Raw genomic sequence first — 14,332 nt, 5'->3', positions numbered from 1 at the left:
CTGTGTTGTTGTATGTTGTCGAACTGCTTTGCTTTATCTTGGCCAGGTCGCAATTGTAAATGAGAACTTGTTCTCAACTTGCCTACCTGGTTAAATTAAAGGACTTGTTCTCAACTAGCCAACCTGGTTAATTAAAGGACTTGTTCTCAACTAGCCTACCTGGTTTAATAAAGGACTTGTTCTCAACTAGCCTACCGGGTTAAATAAAGGACTTCTACTCAACTAGCATACCTGGTTAATTAAAGGACTTGTTCTCAACTTGCCTACCTGGTTAAATAAAGGTGAAATAAAAAATAAATAAAATAAAAGATCAATGTCCCTGTTTTATTAGATAGTACTCACTGTATTTACTGGTGTTAATCAGATCAATGTCCCTGTTTTATTAGATAGTACTCACTGTATTTACTGGTGTTAATCAGATCAATGTCCCTGTTTTATTAGATAGTACTCACTGTATTTACTGGTGTTAATCAGATCAATGTCCCTGTTTTATTAGATAGTACTCACTGTATTTACTGGTGTTAATCAGATCAATGTCCCTGTTTTATATGATAGTACTCACTGTATTTACTGGTGTTAATCAGTTCTCCAGTCTTCTCTTCTTCGTCCTCCTCTAATGTGACAGTAATCTCCCCCTCTTCATCTTTCATTCCAAAAACGTCTTCATCTTCTTTCACTTCATCCTCCACTCCAAAAACTGCATCTTCCTCCTCTTCTTTCACTGAAACGTCTTTCTCTTCTTCTTCTTTCACGGTAACAGCCTCACCCTCTACTTGTTTTTGTATTGTAACAGCCTCCTCTTCCTCCTCCTCCTCCTCTTTCACCAGAGCTTCTTTCTCCGTCCAGCAGACCGCTTCTTTAACAGGAGGAGAGTAGCTTAGTGAACTCATGGTCGGAGATGTTAGCTAGAGATAATAGCTAGTTAGCATTAGCGACTAGACTAGTGCTAACTTAACCAGCCAGCTAGTTGACTTACAACGTAAATATTAAATTAAATGCGGTAGTTAGTTGTTTCCACATAAGTATGTTTAAATCACAGTGGCAATTAAACCACGAAATTGTCCAAACAGCTTGAATGTTCAGACTTTGTCGGCTAGCGAGCTACCGAGGTGGCTGCAGTTGTTGAAGAAGAGTTCCGTCCACTAGATTATACGTCACACTAGAAACATCGCCTGAAAAACACATATCGCCATCTGCTGTCTGGAGGGAGGAAACGCAGTTGAGGAGGGAAAACTATTTTTATTCTTCATTGAATTATAATATTATAAAGCAGTTTAGGGAAACGTTTTTTTCCTCTCCATTAAATATGAATATTATATCAACACGTACAAAGAGCAACAAGTGTTTGATTAGTTCAGATTTTTTATGAGAATTTAAAGCAAACTCTACATCTACTCCACATCTGTATTTCTAATTCAGTCAAATAACTAGATATCAAAATAAGCACCTAGTTATTGGTACCCTTGATAATGATGAGCAAAAATTACTGTATGAAATAAATAAATTAACTTTACCCACTACCAGGATATTTTATCCCAAAACCTGGTTACCTCTCTGCTAGGAGGCTGAAACTTGGCCATAAGTGGATCTTCCAGCAAGACACATCAACATCCAAGAAGAAATGGTTAATTGAGCACAAAATCAACATTTTCAATGGCCATCTCAGTCTTTGGACTTGAACTCCATTGAAAACCTGTGGTTTGAATTGAACAGGGCAGTCCACAAGCGCAGACAAAATAAATCAAGGACATGGAGAGATTCTGTATGGAGGAAGGGTCTAAGATCCCACCCAATGTGTTCTCTAATCTCATTAAACATTTCAGTGTTGTTATCCTCCCAAGGGGAGGGTGCTGGAGTATTGAAAACATGGGTGGCAATAATTCAGACCCCTACCTTTTGAGAATTACATTTTAAACTAAATCTCTTTCTCTGAGCAATTGTATTAGTATAAAATAATATAATTTCCTTTTTTTGTGTTGGTGTAACAATACATCATGTAGATGTATATAATGAACAGACTAGGTCTATACTGCTCCTACATGGTGTAACAATTCATCATGTAGATGTATATAATGAACAGACTAGGTCTATACTGCTCCTACATGGTGTAACAATACATCATGTAGATGTATATAATGAACAGACTAGGTCTATACTGCTCCTACATGGTGTAACAATACATCATGTAGATGTATATAATGAACAGACTAGGTCTATACTGCTCCTACATGGTGTAACAATACATCATGTAGATGTATATAATGAACAGACTAGGTCTATACTGCTCCTACATGGTGTAACAATACATCATGTAGATGTATATAATGAACAGACTAGGTTCTATCCTATTCTACTGTATCTGTCTATGTATTACTCATCTCATATGTATATACTGTATTCTATCCTATTCTACTGTATCTGTCTATGTATTACTCATCTCATATGTATATACTGTATTCTATACTATTCTACTGTATTTTAGTCTATGCCACTCTGACGTTGCTCGTCCAAATATTTATATATTCTTAATTCCATTCCTTTACTTTAGATGTGTGTATTTGTTGTGAAGTTGTTACATATTATTGCACTGTTGTCCTTGAGTGGTCCAGCCAGAGCCCGGACTTGAACCCGATCAAACATCTCTGGAGAGACCTGAAAATAGTTGTGCAGCGATGCTCCCCATCCAACCTGACAGAGCTTGAGAGGATCTGCAGAGAAGAATGGAAGAAACTACCCAAATACAGGTGTGCCAAGCTTCTAGTGTCATACCCAAGAAGACTCAAGGCTGTAATCGCTGCCAAAGGTGTTTCAACAAAGTACTGAGTTAAGGGTCTGAACACTTATGTAAATGTAGGATTGGGCCGTTGTCATCAAACTTCCATGATTAGTAAGAATTAGGGTAGATTTATAGGACTATTGTTTTTATGATTCATACATACTTTCCTAACCCAAAAATGTACCTAAATAATCTACAAGATCAGAGTATTTTTAAATCTACCAGTTGGTGTTGAAACAGAGACGAATGATGACTTTCTTGAATTGATCCCTAGTTTCTGACTCCGTGTATTCTATTGAGTCCGTCAACAAAATGAGAATTAAAAGGTATTTAAAGGTACAACATTCTAATTAAAGGTATTACCGTATTTAAAAGAATGGCTTAAGATGAAATGTACTCTAAACCCTATTGAATGAAAACTCCATGACAAAATCTGTTGGCCAACAACTGTGAGGGTTTTCAGCCAGGTATCAACACATGCAGAGTGTGAGTAAGCAAGACATACATTCCTAAATGGGGATCGGCCCCAGTCTCCTGGTAAAACACCAGAACCCTCCCCCTACAGCATTTATGTTCATTTTGAGAAAGTAGCACTACAGTCTCCGGGTAAAAAACTACTTTTGGGTAAAAAAGACGCGACACCTGTCTATGAATTTGAGAGGTTACATTGATGCTCCAGATACTCAACTAGTCTAAAGCAGACCAGTTTTATTGCTTCTTTAATCATAACAACAGTTTTCAGCTGTGCTAACATAATTGTAAAAGGGTTTTCTAATGATCAATTAGCCTTTTAAAATGATAAACTTGGATTAACTAACACAACGTGCCATAGGAACACAGGAGTGATGGTTGCTGATAATGGGCCTCTGTACGCCTATGTAGATATTCCATTAATAATCATCTGTTTCCAGCTACAATAGTCATTTACAACATTAACAATGTCTACACTGTATTTCAGATCAATTTGATGTTATTTGAATGGACAAAAAATTGCTTTCTTTTAAAAACAAGGTTATTTCTAAGTGACCCCAAACTGTTGAACGGTAGTGTACATCTACATCCTCCCATGTTGCTGAACCACTGATCAATAACTCCCTATTACAGGAAAAAACACTATTTCCATTGGTTGTTAGTACTGTACTGACCTCTCGTCCTCTGTCTCTCTCGTACTCTGCCTTGTGTATTTATCTTCAAAATATTCTTATAGTCCCAACATAGAACCAAATAGACTTCCCAAAAATAATATGGCATTTACTTTATTTCACATTTATTTAATCAGATATGTCAATTGAGAACCAATACGCATTTACAATGACAATCTGAATGAAGAAATACTAATATCAATCTATTTAATAATTAACATGTTTGAAATATCCCAATGATATAGTGAACAACATTTAGGGGTTTACACTTGCATTCAATCAATCTTAAGTTCATAATCAAAACATTTTTTTTTACTCTTTTAATCCGATTTTTTCGACATGATCATGTCTTGAGCTGGGAAAAACATGTAGACCTATTTTTCAGTATGATTTCATTCATACAATATTATTTAATGTAGAATGAACAAAAACACAATTTCTCAATCAAAAACATAAGTCAGAACACAGCCTCTCTATTCTCTCGTGTGATTTCAGGTCCTCTGACTGGGAAAATGTCTTTCCACAATGAGAGCAGTGGTATGTCTTCTCCTCCTGTCTATTAGTATGTTGGAAAGGCTTTTCTCCTGTGTGTGTTCTCTCATGCTTTTTCAAGCTCCCTAACCGGGTAAAACTCTTTTCACATCGGGAACATTTGTAAGGCTTTTCTCCTGAGTGTATTCTCTCATGCGCTTTCAGGCTCCCTCGATGGGTAAAACTATTTTCACAATTGGAACAGTGGTAAGGCTTTTCTCCTGTGTGTATTCTCTCATGCTCCTTCAGGCTCGCATACCACCTAAAATTCCTTCCACAGTGGGAACAGTGATAAGGCTTCTCTCCAGTGTGTCCCCTCTCATGTGTTTTCAGGCTCCCTAACTGAGTAAAACTCTTTACACAGTGGGAACAGTGGTACGGCTTCTCTCCAGAGTGTCTTCTCATATGTATTTTCAGGTTCCCTAACCCAGTAAATATCTTTCCACACTGAGAGCAGTGGTAGGTCTTCCTATCTTCTGTGTGTATTTCTTCATGTTGTTTCAGGTACCGTAACTGGGTAAACCTCTTTCCACACTGGGAACATTGGAAACTCTTTTCTCTTGTGTGTGTCCTCTCATGCTCTTTTAGGTTCCCTAACTTGGTAAAACTCTTTCCACAGTGGGAGCATTCGTAAGGGTTTTCTCCTGTATGCGTTCTCTCATGTACTTTCAGGTTCCTTAACCACTTAAAACTCTTTCCACACTGGAAACAGTGGTGTTGTCTCGCTGGTTTGGGCGTCTCTGGGTCTGGTTCCCCTGAAGGAGTCTCCCCGCTGTCAGAGTGAGAGTCTGGTCCCTCTCCTACCAAAGACAGAGTATTTAGTTAAATATTAAACAGAGAACTGAATTAAACCTCCATAAAATAAAACTGTCTTCCTGTGAGGCTAGATTCCTCAAAAACCTGAAGTCAGTTTTCAGAACATTACATAATTTAATAAAAACTTGGTGGCCGCCCTAATAATAATAATAATGTAGAACATAAAATCTAATCTTTCTCTCATGTTTATAGGCTGAGCAGAGCTCTACAATAGGGAAAGGGGGATACCTAGTCAACTGAATGGATTCAACTGAAATGTGTGTCCCGTATTTAACCCAACCCCTCTGAATCAGAGATGTGTGGGGGGCTGCCTTAATAGACAGCCACGTCATCGGCAGCCAGGGAACAGTGGGTTAACTTCCTTGCTCAGGGGCAGAATGACAGCGTTTTTACCTTGTCAGCTCGGGGATTTGATCCAGCAACCTTTCGGTTACTGGCTCCTACCTGCCAGGCTACATAATGTCGTATTTTAGGCTGAGCAGAGCTCTATAATAATAGATAATGTCAAGTTTATAGGCTGAGCAGAGCTCTATAATAATAGATAATGTCATGTTTATAGGCTGAGCAGAGCTGTATAATAATAGATAATGTCAAGTTTATAGGCTGAGCAGAGCTCTATAATAATAATTAATGTCATGTTTATAGGCTGATCAGAGCTCTATAATAATAGATAATGTCATGTTTATAGGCTGATCAGAGCTCTATAATAATAGATAATGTCATGTTTATAGGCTGATCAGAGCTCTATAATAATAGATCATGTTTATAGGCTGAGCAGAGCTCTATAATAATAGATAATGTCATGTTTATAGGCTGATCAGAGCTCTATAATAATAGATAATGTCATGTTTATAGGCTGATCAGAGCTCTATAATAATAGATAATGTCATGTTTATAGGCTGATCAGAGCTCTATAATAATAGATCATGTTTATAGGCTGAGCAGAGCTCTATAATAATAGATAATGTCATGTTTATAGGCTGATCAGAGCTCTATAATAATAGATAATGTCATGTTATAGGCTGATCAGAGCTCTTTAATAATAGATAATGTCATGTTATAGGCTGAACAGAGCTCTATAATAATAGATAATGTCATGTTATAGGCTGATCAGAGCTCTATAATAATAGATAATGTCATGTTATAGGCTGATCAGAGCTCTATAATAATAGATAATGTCATGTTATAGGCTGATCAGAGCTCTATAATAATAGATAATGTCATGTTTATAGGCTGAACAGAGCTCTATAATAATAGATAATGTCATGTTTATAGGCTGATCAGAGCTCTATAATAATAGATAATGTCATGTTTATAGGCTGAGCAGAGCTCTATAATAATAGATAATGTCATGTTTATAGGCTGATCAGAGCTCTATAATAATAGATAATGTCATGTTTATAGGCTGATCAGAGCTCTATAATAATAGATAATGTCATGTTTATAGGCTGAACAGAGCTCTATAATAATAGATAATGTCATGTTATAGGCTGATCAGAGCTCTATAATAATAGATAATGTCATGTTATAGGCTGAACAGAGCTCTATAATAATAGATAATGTCATGTTATAGGCTGATCAGAGCTCTATAATAATAGATAATGTCATGTTATAGGCTGAACAGAGCTCTATAATAATAGATAATGTCATGTTATAGGCTGAACAGAGCTCTATAATAATAGATAATGTCATGTTTATAGGCTGATCAGAGCTCTATAATAATAGATAATGTCATGTTATAGGCTGATCTGAGCTCTATAATAATAGATCATGTTTATAGGCTGAACAGAGCTCTATAATAATAGATAATGTCATGTTTATAGGCTGAACAGAGCTCTATAATAATAGATAATGTCATGTTATAGGCTGATCAGAGCTCTATAATAATAGATAATGTCATGTTATAGGCTGATCAGAGCTCTATAATAATAGATAATGTCATGTTATAGGCTGATCAGAGCTCTATAATAATAGATAATGTCATGTTTATAGGCTGAACAGAGCTCTATAATAATAGATAATGTCATGTGTATAGGCTGATCAGAGCTCTATAATAATAGATAATGTCATGTTTATAGGCTGAACAGAGCTCTATAATAATAGATCATGTCATGTTTATAGGCTGATCAGAGCTCTATAATAATAGATCATGTTTATAGGCTGAGCAGAACTCTATAATAATAGATAATGTCATGTGTATAGGCTGATCAGAGCTCTATAATAATAGATAATGTCATGTTTATAGGCTGAACAGAGCTCTATAATAATAGATAATGTCATGTTATAGGCTGAGCAGAGCTCTATAATAATAGATAATGTCATGTTTACAGGCTGATCAGAGCTCTATAATAATAGATAATGTCATGTTTATAGGCTGATCAGAGCTCTATAATAATAGATAATGTCATGTTATAGGCTGATTAGAGCTCTATAATAATAGATAATGTCATGTTATAGGCTGAGCAGAGCTCTATAATAATAGATAATGTCATGTTTATAGGCTGATCAGAGCTCTATAATAATAGATCATGTTTATAGGCTGAACAGAGCTCTATAATAATAGATAATGTCATGTTATAGGCTGATCAGAGCTCTATAATAATAGATAATGTCATGTTATAGGCTGAACAGAGCTCTATAATAATAGATCATGTTTATAGGCTGATCAGAGCTCTATAATAATAGATAATGTCATGTTATAGGCTGATCAGAGCTCTATAATAATAGATAATGTCATGTTTATAGGCTGAGCAGAGCTCTATAATAATAGATAATGTCATGTTATAGGCTGAACAGAGCTCTATAATAATAGATAATGTCATGTTTATAGGCTGATCAGAGCTCTATAATAATAGATAATGTCATGTTTATAGGCTGAACAGAGCTCTATAATAATAGATAATGTCATGTTTATAGGCTGATCAGAGCTCTATAATAATAGATAATGTCATGTTTATAGGCTGATCAGAGCTCTATAATAATAGATAATGTCATGTTTATAGGCTGATCAGAGCTCTATAATAATAGATAATGTCATGTTTACAGGCTGATCAGAGCTCTATAATAATAGATAATGTCATGTTTATAGGCTGAACAGAGCTCTATAATAATAGATAATGTCATGTTTATAGGCTGAACAGAGCTCTATAATAATAGATAATGTCATGTTTATAGGCTGATCAGAGCTCTATAATAATAGATAATGTCATGTTATAGGCTGATCAGAGCTCTATAATAATAGATAATGTTTATAGGCTGATCAGAGCTCTATAATAATAGATATTACTATTCCAGTCAGTGTTATAGGCTGCAGTTGATCCATTGTTAATAACGTTTTGTTGGTGTCCCACTTCATCTCTAAAGTAATAATGGACATTACTATCTCTCTAAATTATATTTTTTTGTTTAGCCACACCTTTCCTTCAAAATTGTTATTTTGAAGACTTACAAACTGTCCTTTTGCTAATATTTTCAGTCTCCCCAAAACGCTTGTCCTTTTGCTAATATGTTCAGTCTCCCCATAACACGTGTCCATTTCATTTCAATAATGCTTCTTATTGTAACGGGCGTCGTATAGAGGGGACCAAAACGCAGCGTGTTGAGTGTTCATTATTATATTTATTTACTCAAAACACTAATGACAAAATAACAAAAGGAAATTATCAACTTACAGTTCTGTCAGGTACAGAGACTAAACAGAATGCAACTGCCCACAAAAACCCAGGAAGAAAAACCCCTACTTAAATATGATCTCCAATCAGAGGCAACGAGGACCAGCTGCCTCCAATTGGAGAGCAACCCCCCAAAAAAACATAGAAATAGAAAACCTAGAACTAACACATAGAAATAGAAAACATAGAAAAACACAAAACACCGCCTGTCAAACCCTGACCTACTCTACCATAGAAAATAACCAGTTACTATGGTCAGGACGTGACACTTATTTTATGTATTTCTCCAACATTATTTAGAAATCTGCTTTTTGCGGGTATACACACTCTACGCAAGGCCTACAATGGACACACGTCAAAAATTTCATTTATAACATGTTTGCCATTCTGTGAGACAATTAAGTTGTGATTTTGTGGTGGGGGGACTCTGATGGTATACACATGTTACAGTTAAGTAATAAGGCCAGAGGAAGTGTGGTATATGGCCAATATAGCACGGTTAAAGACTGTTCTTAAGCACGACTCAACACAGAGTGCCCGGATACAGAACTTAGCCGTGGTATATTGGCCATCTATCACAAACCCCTGAGGTGTCTTATTGCTATTATAAACATGTTACCAACATAATTAGAACAGTAAAAATACATGACATACCCGTGGTATACGGCCTGATATACCACGGCTGTCAGCCAATCAGCATTCAGGGCTTTAATCATCCATTTTAAAATGTAGCTTTAACATTATATTATAACATGAATTCCTATAGTACAGAACAACATCTTCAAGTATAGAATTTCAGTAGCATGCTGCTTTAAAACAACACGTTCGTTCAAAACCTTTGGACAGTTAGAGCCCGTTTTTAAGACAGTACTTACTGATGGTAATCAGATCTCCTGACTCCTCTGTCAATATGACCGTTATCTCTCCCTCTTTCTCCTCCTTCACTCCAAAAACTACATCCTCCTTTCTCTTCCTCCTCTTCTTTTACTGTAACATCCTCCTCCTCTTTCACTCTGAACGCGTCTTCCTCTTCTTTCACTGAAACGTCTTTCTCTTCTTCTTTCACAGTAACAGTCTCACCCTCTACTTCTTGTTTTACTGTGACATCCTCCTCTTCCTTCTCCTCTTTCACGACAATGTTCAGCCCCAGAGCTTCTTTCTCCGTCCAGCAGACCTCCTCTTCTTTAACAGGAGGGGAGTAGTTTAGGGAGCTCATGTTCAGACCTCTTCTTTAGCAGGCGAGGAATACATCAGTGAGTTCATGGTCGGGGATGTTAGCTAGCTAGCTAGTTAGCATGAGCGACTAGTTTAGTGCTAGGCTAACTTATCAAGCCAGCTAGTTGACTAACAATGTACCTATAACATTTAAATGGTGTCTATTAACTAGATGTCAGAAGTATATTTAAAACACAGAGGCAAATATGCACAGAAACAGTCTAAATGTTTCGGCTGTTGGCTACCAAGGTGGCTGACTCGTTGTTGTTGATCCGTTCCGTCCACTAGATTATACGTCACGCTGCAGCATCGCCTTAAAGACGCACATCGCCGTCTGCGGACTGGAGGGAAACGCAGTTAAGATACATTTTTATTTGCATACAAATGTATTTTTATTCCTTTCATTAAATAATAATATTATATTGAGACGTTCAAATAGAGCAGTGCATATTTTGAGTGAGAATTTAAAACATACTGTGCTTCACATCTGTATTTAAGGCAGTTTCATATTCATTCATTTAAAGAAACCCACTGGTCACACTGGTTGAATTATCTGTCAAAATAGGAACTCTGCAGCCTAGTTGAACAGGGATCTATGTTCTATGAACGCTGCTGGGAGCAAACTGGAGAATAGCTAGAGGAAAACAAACCTAACGGCATCCCCAGTCCCTGGTATATCATCAGACTGTACAAACCTAACTACATCCCCAGTCCCTGGTATATCATCAGACTGTACAAACCTAACTACATCCCCAGTCCCTGGTATATCATCAGACTGCAAAAACCTAACTGCATCCCCAGTCCCTGGTATATCATCAGACTGTACAAACCTAACTACATCCCCAGTCCCTGGTATATCATCAGACTGTACAAACCTAACTACATCCCCAGTCCCTGGTATATCATCAGACTGTACAAACCTAACTGCATCCCCAGTCCCTGGTATATCACCAGACTGTACAAACCTAACTGCATCCCCAGTCCCTGGTATATCACCAGACTACATACAAACCTAACTGCATCCCCAGTCCCTGGTATATCACCAGACTGTACAAACCTAACTACATCCCCAGTCCCTGGTATATCACCAGACTGTACAAACCTAACTGCATCCCCAGTCCCTGGTATATCACCAGACTGTACAAACTTAACTACATCCCCAGTCCCTGGTATATCATCAGACTGTATACAAACCTAAGTGCATCCCCAGTCCCTGGTATATCATCAGACTGTATACAAACCTAACTGCATCCCCAGTCCCTGGTATATCACCAGACTGTATACAAACCTAACTGCATCCCCAGGCCCTGGTATATCATCAGACTGTATACAAACCTAACTGCATCCCCAGTCCCTGGTATATCACCAGACTGTACAAACCTAACTGCATCCCCAGTCCCTGGTATATCACCAGACTGCATACAAACCTAACTACATCCCCAGTCCCTGGTATATCATCAGACTGTACAAACCTAACTGCATCCCCAGTCCCTCGTATATCATCAGACTGTACAAACCTAACTACATCCCCAGTCCCTGGTATATCATCAGACTGCATACAAACTTAACTACATCCCCAGTCCCTGGTATATCATCAGACTGTATACAAACCTAACTGCATCCCCAGTCCCTGGTATATCATCAGACTGCATACAAACCTAACTGCATCCCCAGTCCCTGGTATATCACCAGACTGTATACAAACCTAACTGCATCCCCAGTCCCTGGTATATCATCAGACTGTACAAACCTAACTGCATCCCCAGTCCCTGGTATATCACCAGACTGTACAAACCTAACTACATCCCCAGTCCCTGGTATATCACCAGACTGTATACAAACCTAACTACATCCCCAGTCCCTGGTATATCATCAGACTGTACAAACCTAACTGCATCCCCAGTCCCTGGTATATCACCAGACTGCATACAAACCTAACTGCATCCCCAGTCCCTGGTATATCACCAGACTGTACAAACCTAACTGCATCCCCAGTCCCTGGTATATCACCAGACTGTACAAACCTAACTACATCCCCAGTCCCTGGTATATCATCAGACTGTACAAACCTAACTACATCCCCAGTCCCTGGTATATCATCAGACTGTACAAACCTAACTACATCCCCAGTCCCTGGTATATCATCAGACTGTACAAACCTAACTACATCCCCAGTCCCTGGTATATCACCAGACTGTACAAACCTAACTACATCCCCAGTCCCTGGTATATCACCAGACTGTACAAACCTAACTACATCCCCAGTCCCTGGTATATCACCAGACTGCATACAAACCTAACTGCATCCCCAGTCCCTGGTATATCACCAGACTACATACATACATAATGGGTGTGTCCCAGGATAAATGCACCTCTTCCCCGTTCATTGAGGAGACTCTCTCCATGCAGACACAGACAGATTTTGGGTGTCTGCGTTGGCACCTTTCAACACCCCTCATTATCACATGTATACACGCGACCACTCACTTACACTACTGACTAAACACACACCATTGTTCATTGTATTTACTTTACTTCAGTTAATAAATATATTTTGTTATTCTTTATCTCCACGTTGTCTCACGTTTTGTTACGGTCTTCGAGCCGGTTCGTGACACTATGGTCAGCGAGCTGGAGCTATTAGCCTAACCAGCGCAGCCAATCAGCACGGCTATGGTCAGCGAGCTGGAGCTATTAGCCTAACCAGCGCAGCCAATCAGCACGGCTATGGTCAGCGAGCTGGAGCTATTAGCCTAACCAGCGCAGCCAATCAGCACGGCTATGGTCAGCGAGCTGGAGCTATTAGCCTAACCAGCGCAGCCAATCAGCACGGCTATGGTCAGCGAGCTGGAGCTATTAGCCTAACCAGCGCAGCCAATCAGCACGGCTATGGTCAGCGAGCTGGAGCTATTAGCCTAACCAGCGCAGCCAATCAGCACGGCTATGGTCAGCGAGCTGGAGCTATTAGCCTAACCAGCGCAGCCAATCAGCACGGCTATGGTCAGCGAGCTGGAGCCCAACTAATGGAGACCAGTTAGAACCCAACTAACAAAACCCAACTAAAACATGACTGCAGATCAGAAGAGACATACAGAATGATGGCTGGGAAAATCACAGCATTTAGAACAGACACATTTTATACGTAGCAGCACAGCCTTTATGTCATTATTATAGATGACGTCCCACACCGTAGCAGCATAGCCTTTATGTCATTATTATAGATGACATCCCACACCGTAGCAGCATAGCCTTTATGTCATTATTATAGATGACATCCCACACCGTAGCAGCATAGCCTTTATGTCATTATTATAGATGACATCCCACACCGTAGCAGCATAGCCTTTATGTCATTATTATAGATGACATCCCACACCGTAGCAGCATAGCCTTTATGTCATTATTATAGATGACATCCCACACCGTAGCAGCATAGCCTTTATGTCATTATTATAGATGGTATCCCACACCGTAGCAGCATAGCCTTTATGTCATTATTATAGATGGTATCCCACACCGTAGCAGCATAGCCTTTATGTCATTATTATAGATGACATCCCACACCGTAGCAGCATAGCCTTTATGTCATTATTATAGATGACATCCCACACCGTAGCAGCATAGCCTTTATGTCATTATTATAGATGACATCCCACACCGTAGCAGCACAGCCTTTATGTCATTATTATAGATGACATCCCACACCGTAGCCTTTATGTCATCTACTAAACCACTGGCCGTGTTCGAGAGCATGAAATCCATGCTGAATTGTGGGTAAATGGACTGGCTGACTGATTTATAAATAATAATGAGTAGTTATTTATGATGTATAGTGATTTGTAGATCAGTCAGTCTGCAGTCGCCTGCAATGTCGAACAAGCCCAATACCAAACCAATCAGGTGGTTGCTTGATCAAATGAAGCTTCAGACGTCATTGATGACGTGCTGCTGATAAAGTGATACAGGCATCGATACACTGCTTTGAAGTTTACTGCTTAGCGATTTGGACGCAGGCCTCGTAGCTCCGGTATCAAACATAACATCCCTAATGAAAAGTTGACAAAACAAAAAGTAGCAAGCAGGTTGATTTCCTCTGTCGATTTGAGCCCACAGCAAGAAGGCACCAGAGCCTACCGTGCTAACGGGTTCCCTCTAGATAACCCAATCACACAGTACATGGA

The sequence above is a fragment of the Salmo salar genome, unplaced genomic scaffold (assembly GCF_965601325.2).
Source record: "Salmo salar unplaced genomic scaffold, fSalSal1 ptg000129l, whole genome shotgun sequence".
In the NCBI taxonomy this organism is placed as follows: domain Eukaryota; kingdom Metazoa; phylum Chordata; class Actinopteri; order Salmoniformes; family Salmonidae; genus Salmo; species Salmo salar.
This window is presented reverse-complemented; position numbering follows the sequence as displayed.